This window comes from Carlito syrichta, unplaced genomic scaffold (genome assembly GCF_000164805.1).
Source record: "Carlito syrichta isolate Samal-C Ts95f unplaced genomic scaffold, Tarsius_syrichta-2.0.1 Scaffold288828, whole genome shotgun sequence".
Taxonomy (NCBI): domain Eukaryota; kingdom Metazoa; phylum Chordata; class Mammalia; order Primates; family Tarsiidae; genus Carlito; species Carlito syrichta.
In genome coordinates this window covers 40,942-55,469 of record NW_007232924.1, presented here as the reverse complement: position 1 = coordinate 55,469, position 14,528 = coordinate 40,942, and the positions used below count along the sequence as shown (strand labels likewise).

General features: G+C 36.6%; 1 pseudogene; it reads right to left on the bottom strand.

Annotated features, from left to right (window-relative positions):
* Positions 1-12,723: 12,723 nt before the first annotated feature.
* On the bottom strand, positions 12,724-13,158 carry LOC103256000 (annotated as a pseudogene).
* Between the last annotated feature and the right edge of the window lie 1,370 nt (positions 13,159-14,528).

Here is a 14,528-nt window from a genome sequence, read left to right as displayed (position 1 = left end):
ATGTCTCAGTGTCTAGCATGAGAGCCCCCATATATGCTGGTAAATTTATAATCTCAGATCATGACAGTTGTATCCAGTCATGCATTTATTCATTCATCTTACAAATAAAGTGAGAACCTACTCTGTGCCAGGCAATGTTCTGGGTAATAAGCAAAATATGACAAACATTCTGCCTCTCTGGAGCTTCATTCTAGTGGAGGGCAGATGAATAATAAGTAAATATATAATATGCCAGGTGATTATAACTGCTGTGGAAAAATTACAGAGAGATAGTCAGTACCAGAGTGAAGCTATTTTTTACATAGCCTGAATGGTCAGTCAGTCAATCTCTCTCTCTCTCTCTCTAGATATATATATATATATATGTAATAAGATTGTGAGATATATTTGATTTGATTTTAAAAAATATGTACATATACAAAAATATATATTTATATGAAACATATATTTATCTGTGTGTATGCATACATATATTTCCTATCCCCTCTATTTCCCATTCCACAGGCTCTTCCAGAGCCTTGCCACTCCCACCAACAGCTAATGTTTATGTTCTCTCTGCTTGAAAAGGGGTAGATCTTTGAATTGCCTTGACTAAAAAGTAGGGCAGCTGGGTCATGAAATGATACTTTTGCCTGTCTCTCTCTCACAGAATGCTTACCCTCAGAACCCCGCTACCATGCTTTAAGACTGTCCAGAAAGCATGGAGAGACACACCCACAAACAGATACAGAGGCTCCCGATTCATATTCCCAGCTGGGCTCAGCCCAGACCTCCAATTACAACATAGGAATAATCTATTTGTAAAAGTATAATCCTCCAAACCCCTTTTGTGCTGCCCCAACTTAAGTCATTTGGAGAAAAGATGAGTCTTCCCTCCTGAGCCCTGCCCAAATTGTAGGTTTGTGGGCAAAATAAATCATTGTCATGGTTTTAATCCACTGAATTTTAAGATGACTTTTTATACAACAATAGATAGGGCAATATAAACACATATGCACAACTGATTTAGTTAAAGCTTTATTGATGTGCCCTTTCCAATATTCAGGATAAGATGGCAAGTAAAACAACTTGGAACTAACTTGTATGTTTTGAGAAAGGGACCACTGTGCTGCCTACCTTAGCTGCTAAGAACTCCAGCATGGCCCATTTTACACGAGTTATACCCTTGGATGGCTCTGTTGGATTGAATCCTGATAGGAGGTCTGGACAGTTTTCTTGAATTTGAGTTCTATGTCCAGATTTTGGAGTATATATGATGTGGTAGGAACTACGTGCTTTTCACATATCATCATTGCTTTTCCTTCAAATGAAGTCTTTCTGTTAGCTGAGCCAGGTTTCATAACCACTCTGTGACACATGCAATAAGATCATATGTGTGAAAGATGTAAAGTGCTGAAAACGTTGAAGCAAAGAAAGTGGCAGGACAAGACAGTATGTATGGAAGAAGAAGTGCTATAGGAAAGGAAATGAGAAAGAATTTGGAAAGGCTGAATGCTGAAGGCACCACCCATGCTACATTTACAAGTACATAGTATGAAGTCAAAATTATGGAGGTGTCGTGAGACACCTCAAATGCAGTCTTCCTGATCTGAAGAGTAGGGTTTCAGAAAGATGGGATGGAGAGCAAAAAGAATAAAATATGGGGCTCCATCTTGATTTTAGTCATTGTATGAATTACTCAGGTAACATTGTTGAGCTTCCACATTTGGTTTCCTGGGCTTTGGGCTAGACTCAGTGTGGCTCCCTACCACCTAGACTGATTTAACGAAGAATGCTACCCAATTTTTGACCCTGCTAGTTCCTATTTTGCCATTGCAGGTCCTGTCTTCTGAGCCAGTCTGATTTTTATTGCCCTATAGTCTGCCCCAACCTCATTGGTGGTTCACAGTGACCATTTGTGGTTGACTGCCACTCTTACTCTGACTTTCACTTCTTTCTTGTTGCTATGGTTTCTTGAAGCCTGTTCTCTCATCTACACCTTTATATTATCAGGCATCTTTAAGAGAAGAAGAGATGACAAAAGAAAAATGGGTTTCCTTCAGGGATTTCAGTACATTTTGTCTGAGATTTTGCTCAGATTACATGAACTTTGTTCATGCCTAGAGACATGGATATGCTGCCTTTATTCACACAGACTCATGTTGCACCTTTGATAGTCTAGAAACCAGCCTATGACCACACACCCCTTTGCTCTTGCTGCATACCTCAAATTTGGTGTTCTTTCTGGGCTTTGTAGTCCACTAATTGGTTTCAGTTTTTGTTTTTTCTGTTCCAGAATTCACTGCAGCCATTTACTGTGACATCCCAGATCATTTAGAGCTTAGTCTAACACATTGGAACAAAACACTCCAACTACCTTGGCCCTCAGAAAATCTGTACACAAAACACAGTGCAGGTCACTTGTAAGCAAACTCTTCAGGGGATGTCCATTGTATTTTGGATACAGTCCAATCAATTTGCACAAGAGATTGGCAGAAAAATGGACACTGTGCTTGTTGTTTGCGACTTTCTCCTTCCCTGGTAATTTTACTTCTTAAATATCAGTAGAATTCATCAAGTTTTTGTTGTCTCTACTACTACATTGCCAATCTAGAGGCAACATAGTTGCTTACCTGAATTATTGGTTGCAACACATGTGAATTTCTTTTTCTCCTTTTCTCCTTTTTCATACCCTTTCCCTAATCTACAATTATACTACAACAAGCATACTTTTTGTAAAATGACTATGTCACCTTTCCACCCTCTTACTTAAGACTCTTTCTCAGTGCCTCAACAGAATAAAGAAAAGAAAATTAATATGGTTTATAAATGGGGTGGCCATATGTATTGACTTGCAGTTACAATTGCAATTCCCTATTTATTTATTTATTTATTTATGTTACAATTATTAATATAATCTTTGTCACTTTCAAAGTGTACAGGTTTGGACAGTACATTTCATGTTCACCCAGCTTATAAGGTGCTGTATTATTTGTCTCTTCAGGCTCATCTCTATGTCTAATTGTCTAAGCCTCAGATTAGATGAGTAATTTCTCCGAAAATAATATACCTTCTTTCACTTCTAGATCTTGGCACATGCTTTACACATAGTTTTTTTTTTTCTCTTTGGTTGACACCTACTTATTCTTCAGGTGTCCCAGAGACTTAGAAATCCTTTTCTTTTTGTCCAAGACTAAGATATTTACTCTTCTTTTCATTCCCTATTCAGCTCTCTAAAATCATTTTTTTCTACATGGCAAGTCTTTAAATATTCATTTGCTTCATCCATTAAACTTCAAACTGCTTAAAATTCAAATAATGTCTCTAGTGCAGTTTCTAAGACATAGTGGCTCTTAGAAAATATTTTTAAAATAACTGAATAATGAATAAATGAATACATCTAAACTCTAGTAGAGAAGATGTATTTTGGAAGAGTAAACATATCTTCAGGAAGTTTAAAAGTACTTCCTGATACATCCTTGCTTTATTGATATCCATCTTCTCTGAAAGAAGGAGACCTCACTAAATACTTAATACAAAGGCACAAAGCAGAGAGAGATTTGGAAATGCTACACTGCTGACTTTGAAGATGGAGAAAGAGGCTGTGAATCAAGAAATGCAAGAGTGCAGGCAGCCACTAGAAGTTGGAAATACAAGGACACAGATCCTCTGCTAGACTCTCCAGAAAAAAATCAAGCTTGCTGATCATTTTTATTTATAGTTCTTTACTGAGGCATAATTGATATTGCATATATTTAATATATACATCTTAATGAGTATGAACATATGCATTCACCCTGTGGTGTCATCACCACAATCAAGATATTAAATATATTCATCATCTCTGTAAAATTTAATGTGTTCTTTCGTGTGTGTCTGTGTGTATGCGTGTATTTTGGTGAACAGTTAACATGAGATCTATCTTCTTAACATATATTAAAATACAAAATACTATATTGTTAACAATAGGTAGTATGTTGTAATGCAAATCTCTATAGACATTTCTCCAAAGAAGATAAGCAAATAGCCAACAGGCATATGAAAAGGTCCTCAGCATCACTAATCATCAGGGAAATGTAGATCAAAAGCACAATAGATATCCCCTCACACCTGTTAGGATGGTTATCATCTATCTTTAAAAAAATTTAAAGATAACAAGTGTTGATGTAACATATGGAGAAGTTGGAATCCTGTGTACTATTGGTAGACATATGGAATGATGCAGTCACATGGAAAACAACATGGAGGTTCCTCAAAAAATTGGCATAAATCCTAAAGAACTGAAATTAGTATCTCAAAGAGGTAGCTGCACCCCAATGTTCATTGCAAGCATTCTTCACAATGGTAAAGATATGAAAACAATCCAAATATTCTTTGATGGATGAATAAAGAAAGGTTATCTATATATGTGAGTGTATCTATATATATCTATATATAGATATATATGTAAACTTTTATTTATACTTTACACTCACGTATATATACAATAAAATATTCACATTGAAAAAGAAGAAGATTGTGTCATTTGTGTTAACATGGACAAATCCAGAGGAAATTATACTAAGTGAAATAAAGCAGTTACAGAATGACAAATAGCGCATGATTCCACTTACATGATCAAAGCATGAATCTAAAATACTCAAACTCATAGAAAGACAGAGTAGTATGGCCGTTGCCAGGGCCTGGAAGGAGAGAAAAATGGGAAACTGTCTCAATGTGAATAAAGTTTCTGTTATGCTACCTACTCATATCTTGACTTTAGTCAGGTGAACCTGATTTCAGAATTCTGACCTTCAGAACTATAAGAGAATAAATGTGTTTTAAGCCTCCAGGTTTGTGGTAATTTGTTACAGTAGCCACAAGGAATTGATTCAGTGTATAAGAAAATTTACAGGTGCTGAAGCTTGAAAAAGTGCTTGCACATTTCTGCTTCTGCTCTTACTCCTCTGCCAGCACTGTGGGATGAACCCTGGTTAGCAGCTATTTTCAGAAAATAACTCATCAAAATATGCCCATATTGAAGAGCATGAACTTTTATATTGAGAGTGTTCAACTGAGTGTCCAGTAAAAGTGATGAGTAAACATCCAAATCATAGCATTTCACAATGAAATTTGGAACGATGCCACAAGCTAGAAGACAATGGGGGCAATGCCATATAGTTTCTAGGAGAAAACGATTTTCAAACTAGATTTTGATAACCAAATTATCAAGTGATAATGAACTCATAACACTTATATTTTAGCCCTACGATTCTCAAAATACTTTATGTTCCTTATAACTTTCATTGGGATATTAATAAAGAATGTGCTCTTCCAAATACAGAAAAGTGAACATGGGATCCAGGAAGCAGAGAATTCAAATGTGAGAGACAATGAGTGACCAAAGAATAATGAAACAGGGAGATGCTAGCAGGCTCAGAAAGTTATTGATGTATATTAGAATAGAATGACTCCAGGAAAAGATGAAATTGATAGATCACCTGATGATATTGATCAATTGAATTAAGATTTACATTTGCATTGGTATGAATTATTGATCATGACACAGTGTATTAAGCAACCTAACAAACAACAATAAAAACTAGGTCATAACAACTCCAGAGCAGGGATGGGGTGTGGGACGGGGTGGTGGGAATCTTAAACAAGATATGTAGTGATTGTTCTCAGAATGACTCAGTTGTAGATATTATTTAAGTAATTATAAAGTGTAGACATTGAATATTAATCTAACAAAAATGAATGCTTTAGCTATCCCTGGAAGATGGGAGGTAGAAGGGGGAGAAAGGTGTGTCTGGATGGAGATGTGTGTGTGGAAAAAGTTCAGTTCTGTGGCAGCAAGTCAATAAGTGACATCTGAGGCTAATAATCAAGAGCCAAGAGTATATAATATCTAGAATTGTGAAAGCAAATATCTGAAAGAATTGCTAAAGCAATGAACATGGGCAACTCTGGGGCATCACAATTGCAAATGGAGAGTAGACCACATCTTTTTGGGGAGGTTCTAAACCTTTTCAGCTATGTCTCCATGAAACTTCATTTTTGCAATAAGTTAATCTTTAAAACTTTGTTTCTTCTAGTTTTAGTCTCATTTTGAAATAATAGGAACTAAAAAAAAGACAACAAATGGAAGAAATTTACTCCTGTGAATAAGAAAGATGTAATAGGAATCAGGAGGATACAGGTTTCCTGCTTTGCCAACATTTTTCCTCATCCACAAAATGAGGGAGTTGGACTAATTGATCTCTAAGGCCCCATCAGCTCTAATGTTCTGTTTCTCTGATTCCATTGTCATGCACCATGTACGACAGTGTGTAGTTGCATCCTTTTGATTTTTAAAAAAAATTGACATGAAGCATTTACTCAAAAAAATAGGTTCTATCAATTAATTAGGAAAACAAATAATTGCTAGCATTAGACAGATGGCGAAACTCTCACAAAAGTAGAGCACACACTGTCCAGAAAGGATCTACTCATTTATGCTTTTGCAGAAATCCTCCGGATGTTTCTTTCCATCAGGAATAGTCCACGAACTGCAATAAGCATTTCTGCAACATACATCACAATAGCCTCTGGTTTGTGCATATGCTACATGGCAAACTAAAAGTTAGATCAAATAACTCATTCTTTAATTGGAATTTAACAAAACTTAGAAATATTTCCTTTTTTTGAAATCTCTGTAAGAAATTTTCTTTTTTCTTTTTTTTTTTTTTGAGCTGGAGTCTCACTCTGTCACCCAGTCGGGAGTGCAGTGGCCACTCCACCGCCGCCTCAACCTGCTGGGCTCTGGCGATCCTGCCGCCTCAGCCTTCCAAGCAGTTGGAACTATGGGCGCATGCTACCATGCCCGGCTAATTTTTGATTTATTGTAGAGATGAGGTCTCGCCAAGTTACCCAGGTGGGTCTTGAACCCGCGGGCTCAGACAATCCACTCACCTCAGCCTCCCAGAACGCGGGATTACAGGCTGAACCACTGAGCCCGGCAAGAAATTTTCTTTTATACTTACTTACCCTCAACTTTAATTCAAAATGAACCATAAAATATTGAAGCTGGAGGAGACCTTATGTGTTCCATCTCACACATTAAAAAAGACAAACCAAAACAACAACCACCACAAAAAACCAAGGGTCCAGTGTGATGAAGTGCTGTGCCCAAGGTCACAGACACAAGGATTAGCAGCACTATTTGGGTCAAGGCCTAGGCCTCTGACTCCATAACACCATGTTGACAGAGACAAAAATACCCAATATACCCAGTGGAGCTTGTTTATTAAAGTGAAAGTTAATGAGGAAAAGACAAGAAAATATAAAAATTATAAGAAAAGCTTAAACTGCAAGCTCTTGGTAAATCTTTTAGAAAACAGAATCTGGAAGGCATTTAACCAAGAGCTTTACATCCACTACTGTGTTGTGCCAGCTTTTTAATTTGGCAGAAATAAAAGAATATTCTCTGTAATCGAAAACCCTGCCTAGGATTCTGGGCTATAATAAATTAATGAAGTGAGTCTTTCCTTTGTATTAGATCATCAGTGGCTACCATTTTCCCAGGTAGAGATAATAAAATACCATACCATAAAATGCTCTATTAGCAAGCATTTCTTTAATGCCAAGTAATTATTAATGCTGGAAAAAAAATATGCTTGGTCATCTTTGACAATACATTTCAAAATCTTAGGTCCTGAAAGTCTCTACATCTCTGTGTCCTGTTTACCCCAATTACTTCCTCGAGTGTACTTCCTACACCATTATTTTGCAATTTTGGCTGGAAGGATTTACTAACAAATATCTATATTATTTTGAAGCCATTCTTTTTCAGTTATAATTGGCTTCTTTTGAGAGATTCCATTGCATGTGGTCATCAGAACACGATTCCACATACTTCCCTGTTGACTTTTGTTTTTTGTTTTTTTTTATGTCATTGCTGTTTGTTTTTTCCCATTGAACTAAATTGGCAGCATGGTTTAATATGAACAGCATGTATTCAAATGATAAAACCAGAGTTCAATTCCTAGTTTGACAATCTACTAGCTATATAATGTTTAACAAGTGTCTGAGCATCCCTGAGCCTCTAATTTTTCACCTGTATATTGAAAGATTTTGACAACATAAGCTCATTCCTCCATACAGCATTGCTTATATCCTAACACCTAGGTGAACCAAGAAGCAGTGGAAAAGAAACTCATTTTCTCTCAGACTTCAGAAAGAATTATGCGTATTCACAGATGGTGGTGAGTATTTTATGCCAACCTACTTTTCATATATGCTTTAAAGGCTGGGTCTGCTAAAGAGAAACAGATGACCCAACCAGACATGCACACATGAATACACATGCACGTGTGCACACATAAACATACACACAGCCAAATACGTAGTCTTTGTTCATCTTTGAAAAGTTCTACTTGCAGTTTCCCTCTTGCTGTTCCTAGATATTCATGGAACTGGTTTGTGTAAGGCACACGTGGAAGTTTGTAAAGGCTTACAGGGCCTTATGGTGTGGTTAAAGTTTGTATAAATTAGAGTTCCATATGGTCACTTGTCCATAGGCCAATCAAGTCATTTTCTGGGTTCATTTTTAAAGTCAGAGTGTCAAAAAGTGATACTCCTGTGGAATGTTGCAGAAGACATTTTTCTCTCTTTAACCCTTAGACAATTAGATATTTTCCATCTACAAAATGGGGATAACATTGTTTTCCTAATGGTTGTTATAATAATATAACATCCTGAAATATGAAAACTTCCAGCATGGTACCCTGAATTGAGTAAGTAATTGTTCCATATACAGAAGTCATTAAAAGAGACAGTATTTTTAGTTTTTTTGAATGCTTACTATACATCAAGCACTATTCAAAACACTTTGTGATTTAACTCATTATCCTCACAAAATAATATTAATTAAATACCATTATCAAAATAGAAATTCTTTGTATGAGAAACATGTATAATCATAAAGTCATTCATGCTGATTCCAAGTTAGAGTCAAAGAATACTGCTTTTGTTAGTTGTTTTGCTTATTTGTTTTTAATGAGCTAAACAAGGAAAATAATTAGATTTGTCTTGTAATCCAATTAATGTGCAGATGCTCTTTGAATATATGCCAATATTTCCTTAAGTTGTTGTTAAAAATTTTGCTTTTTCACTAATGTAGTCATTAATTATTACAATACGGGGCTGAAGAGTTTAATATGGCTCTGCTATGGAAGCTTTCCTAAGAAATTATAATTGGAAAATCATGTAGATAGAACTCTAGAAAAGTGGTAGGTAGTGGTGTCATGCCTTTGGGTCATTTTCTGGTTTTGCCATTTAAAGCAATCACTCTGTAGATGGGGATGAGACATTCAATCAATAATCACATTATACTAAAATTCTGATAATAATTTGGTTAACCATGTCCCTTCTGTGCATTTCAGTCTATCCCTCATCTTCAATTCTGAAATTTCATTTTCAAACCATGTCCTCTTAAAACTCTTTTACTCTCTCTTGCCTGCACTTCAACCTCATTTAAACATCAAATCCCTCAATTTCTCTTTCTTTATACATTTTTTTCTCTTCCTTCCTCCCTTCCTATCTTTCTGTTAATTTGATACAGGATTTTACTATGTTGCTCAGGCTGGTCTCAAACTCCTACCCTCAAGCAATCCTTCTACCTTGGCCTCCCAAAGTGCTGGGATTACAGGCATGAGTTATCACACCTGGATATTTCCATCCATTTAGTCAGTCTTATAATTAACTAGTAATCAGCAAAGAATCCTGACCCCAGAGTTGATGACTTCTGCTTGTCTTTCTCAGTACTGTCAGAGCAGATCTCCTTGTCTTTGCCTGTGCTTACTCAATCATTCAGCAATATACTGCCAATCTTATCATTTGCCTTAGCCAGTTTGGAGGGCCATAACTACCATAGGTGAAGGTGAACCACTAGGTATAAGCCTATAGATGAAACTTTTCCCCAGAAAGTTATGCTCTGGGAAAGCCGACTGATTTTAAATTGGTCAACATCAAACTGAGATTATGTCTTGGTTTATTTCTAATGCTTGTATAGATTATATTTGACACCTATTTCTGGATTAACAGAATCCAGAAATGTGTGGTGGTAGCCCTACCAACCACACATAATTTTAGCCCTATTTTTGTCTTTCTGATGAGATTTTTGCTTCCTACTCATGGGCTCTCAGAAATAAACTTTAGCCCACTTGTGTTTTTGACTTCTCACTCATCTTAATTCATCACCTTGCCCTCTTTAAATTAAAAAAAAAAAAGCTTTGCAAAGATTGATCAGCACTCAAAGAAAAATTTCACAAGCATGAGATCAGTGGTTACATATGTGAGATGGATTTTACGCAGACCTGAAGTCTAAGTTTGCCAAGGGATATTGTGCCTATGAATTTGATTCATTCAGTCTCATGATTAAAAATCCAGAAACATGCTGGGGTCATTTTACTGCACATAGTGAATATGCAGGAATGTAGCCAGTCTTCCCAAAGGACAATTGCAGTTGGATGGAGGACTGGGCAAGAAGTAATTTAAACTCCATGGCAAATATGGAAAAAGAGAACTTGTTTAACTGGTAGGATTCTCAGTCTATGTCGAAAGTTTCATCTGCAGGTTTGTACTTATGAGGATGATGTGGGAAATTGGGTACTATCTTATAGTTTCCTTTTTTGTATATTTTTTGTGTTTAAGTTTCTATAGCCTTTTTTATTAAACAAATAAAATTGTAAAGCTTCTAATTGTGTCTTTTGGCATCCTTTTGTCCGTTATATCACCATTCTATTTTGTGACAAGCACACAGCATATTTTTAAATTCCTGGCTCAGAAGCTCAAAACTTCAGAATACTGTTTTTCAACTGTTCTTGGCTCCATTTTTCACTACCACTACTGCCAGTTCCCTAATGTCCCCTAGCTCTTTAATGGTCTGAATAACTCTAGCTTGCATTTATTATTACATTATATTGGTGGTGTTTTGTGGCTGATTCTTTTAGAAGATGAACTTATTAAAAGATAGGGCCTTCCTTACCTTGCTCTGTCATCTCACTCTAGAGTATAACTAAATGTGTAGTAAACTGTTGAGTGTTTTATTTAATCTTCCTATTTATATTAGTCTGTTTGAGTTGCTATCGCAAAATACCATAGACTGGGTGGCTTAAACAACAGAAACTTATTTCTCACAGTTCTGGAGGCTTTGTCACTTAAAGGACTTAAACAGAGTCATATATGATGTGAGTGTTTAGCATTCAGCAAATTAGCATCGTGTGTAATTAGTTGAGTCACATGCTATGGTCAGAAAACATAGCTAACACACATGGGCAAAGCTGCAGAGTGGCAACATGAAAATAACATTGAATTGAAATCAGAGAATCAAATTCCAGTCCAGTTCAATGGCTGTGTGACCTCAACTAAGAGTCATTTAAATTACCTGTCCCTCAGCTTTCCTATCTGCAAAATGAGGTAGTTTCCTGTTACGTTTAATTCTGTTAATGTTCTGATTTGTTCATACTCAGATATTTTTTCCCTGCAGATATTCCCTGCAGATATTCCTGCAGATATTCCTGCTCTACAATTTTCCCTGCAGATATTCCTGCTCTACAATTTTCCCTCCTAGTGTAAACACCAAATTCTAATAACTCACTTCATCTGTTCTCTATTATCGCTCTTTATTCTGAATAAATCTTGAAAAGTTCTGAAGTCAGGGAAGTTCAAGATCAAGGTACCAACAGATTCAGTGTCTGGGAAGGGCTTGTCCTCTGCTTCACAGATGGCAATTTCTATGTTTCTTCAGAGTGGAAGGGGTAAATAGGCTCCCTCAAGTCTCTTGTAGGGCCCTGATCCCGTTTATGATGGTAGAACCCTCACAACTTAATCACCTTCTAAAGGGATCTTTAAGAGATTGCAAGATATATATATATATATATATATATATATACTGTTCTTATGCATTTTAAATATTTTGTCAATGAAAATTTTATTAAAAGTGATGCTTGATAATTTAATAAAAATTTGGTTTTTGAATTATATAGATAATTCAGGTTTTATTTTTATTTATTTATTTATTTTTACACTAATTTATATATTTTTAATTGGTTGTATATATTAACATGTACTACAAGATCTTTCTAAGAAGCATTACATAATAAATAGATAGTGTAAAAAGATCTGATTAGTTAAAAGTAACAAGCATTAGCAGATACATACAAAACGCAACCTGATCAGACTGGGTGTGAGCCCTTAATGAAGCATGGGCCACCAGCCTTCCCAAGGGGTAGTCTTCAGGGGAGAAGGGAGAGGGCAGGATAAGAGAGCAAAAAGACCACAAGACCATTACAAAAATCAGATAACTAATTAGACACAGATTAACTGTAAACAGTTCTCTCTCCAGAAGACAAAAAGAATGGGCTTCCAATGCCAATTTCCCATCAGAACAATTTCTACAACTGACCTATCCTGCCACCACTTACACAGCTTCATGTGGTAGGTGGGCAGACCCCAAGGAGCCATCACGGGCATGGGCTGGATGCTTGCATCAGATGTGTGTGTGTGTGTGTGTGTGTGTGTGTGTGTGTGTGTGTGTGTGTGTGTGAGAGAGAGAGAGAGAGAGATATGTATGGGGCATGACTGTGCTTGGCAGGGTTTCTTTTGGCAGCTGGATGTGAAAGATCAATTTATGTTTTGTTTGGAAGAGACAGGGGCTTGTGTTGAAGGCCTACGTGTGTTCTTGGTTTGTGAAGGACTCTGTGCTCTACTCTCACTGCCCCTTCAGCAACTGCAGCTTTCTGCTCAGGCCTTGGCCCGGTCATTCTTGTTCAGTTGATGGGTTCAGGGAATTCATTATACAGCTCCACCTCCGTTTCCTGTTTAAGTGCATTCTGTGCAATCATCTGGAATGCCTGCTCCACTCCTTGGCACTGGTCTCAAAGTAGGGAATGTTTTACTGTAGCACCAGGTCTGTGCCCACTTTGTGGCCACTTGTCTCTTTTCAAGGTCAATCTTATTTCCCAACATGACAAGGGAGAAGTTCTCAGGATCTTGGGGACTGGACTGGATAAGAAACTCATCTTTCCAGCTATCAAGAGTTTTGAATGTGCTGGGAACAGTCACATCAAATACTAGAAAGCAGCAGTCTGTGCCACTGTAGAAGGCCACACCAAGAGACTGGATCCGTTCCTGTCCTGCTGTATCCCAGATCTGCATTCGGAGCCTCCGTCGGGAGCTGTCCAGGCTCCTGGAGCGCGGGACACCCCATCGGATAATTCAGTTTTTAGACAGTGGAGTCAGCTAAACTTAGGTATCCATACACTGATAGTTTCTCATATGAACAAAATTAATTTTCTTTGCTCTTTATGGGCTAAGGAGTCTTGCATCAGTACTTAAGTTTTCAAAATAGCCCAGAATGTATAAAATCAAGTAATATTTGCCTACAGAAATTAATATTTCAATATCCATTGAGTTTAGAAAAATACCTTCACTGCTAAAATATATAAGCTAAATTCATAATTTTAGTTTTTCCTGACACCACTTTTTTGGCTATGCAACCTGATACAAGCCACTTACATGAGTCCAAGACTCTGCTTCCTTATCTTTAAAATGGGGGAAAGGATTCTTAACTCACATGGGAGCTGGGAGGATTAAGTAAGATATCAAGTATGAGAGTGTTCTGTAAAACATTAAGAATGAAGTAAAAATAATTTCTTATTCTTCTTAAATATTTAAGTCAAAGTTTTTACATTTTAATACTTTTTTTTAGCCTGTAATAATAAATGAAGGCATAAATAAATTAAATGGGATTATTTATAAGAAGAAGGCAGTCAACTTTTAGTCATTGTGTTCAAGATCTACTCACTGATTTTTCCCATTATTATTAATTAAACATAGTGAACTCTAAGCTTGGCATCTCACATGATGACTGTCTGAAACAGTTTGTAACTCCTCCATCTGTCTCTCTCTCCTTGCTCATGATGCTGAGTACAAGAGAGTGGTTCAGGCCCGCTCTGGTCCCTGTAGCCATTCTTCAACACCATGCTTCATGGCTGCACAGCACACAGCTTTTTCTCTTGTCAGACTGTATTTTGGTTGCAGTCAGCCTGAGTGCCATTAATTGCCCATTTTCTGAGATGTGTGAAATCACTGCTCTGGCCTCTGTGAACTTTGGATTGAGCTCAGTCATAGTCAAGTTATCCAAGTATAAAATCTGAATCCATCTTGCACTGCCAAATGTATATTGGATTCTAAGTGATTCTGCTTTCAAGGTACTTTATTTAAATTATTCAAGGATTGAAGACTGGGTTGAGAACAAGTATGTACTGCTTTAGTGGAAAAAGAAAATCAAGAGAAAGGGATATTTAAGTAAATACAAGAAATTTATAGTGAAATTTCTATGTTGCACATCATGTAATTTTCTTCATTAAATTGTTTTATTAATAAAATAGCAGAATTAAAAGTATATTTATATATATAATACATGTATAATTTAAGTTTTATTCTGAGGTTTTAAGGACCAGAATAGAGCAGAATACTGTACAATGATATTTTATTTCACTCTCTGCCATACGACTGCTTCTGGG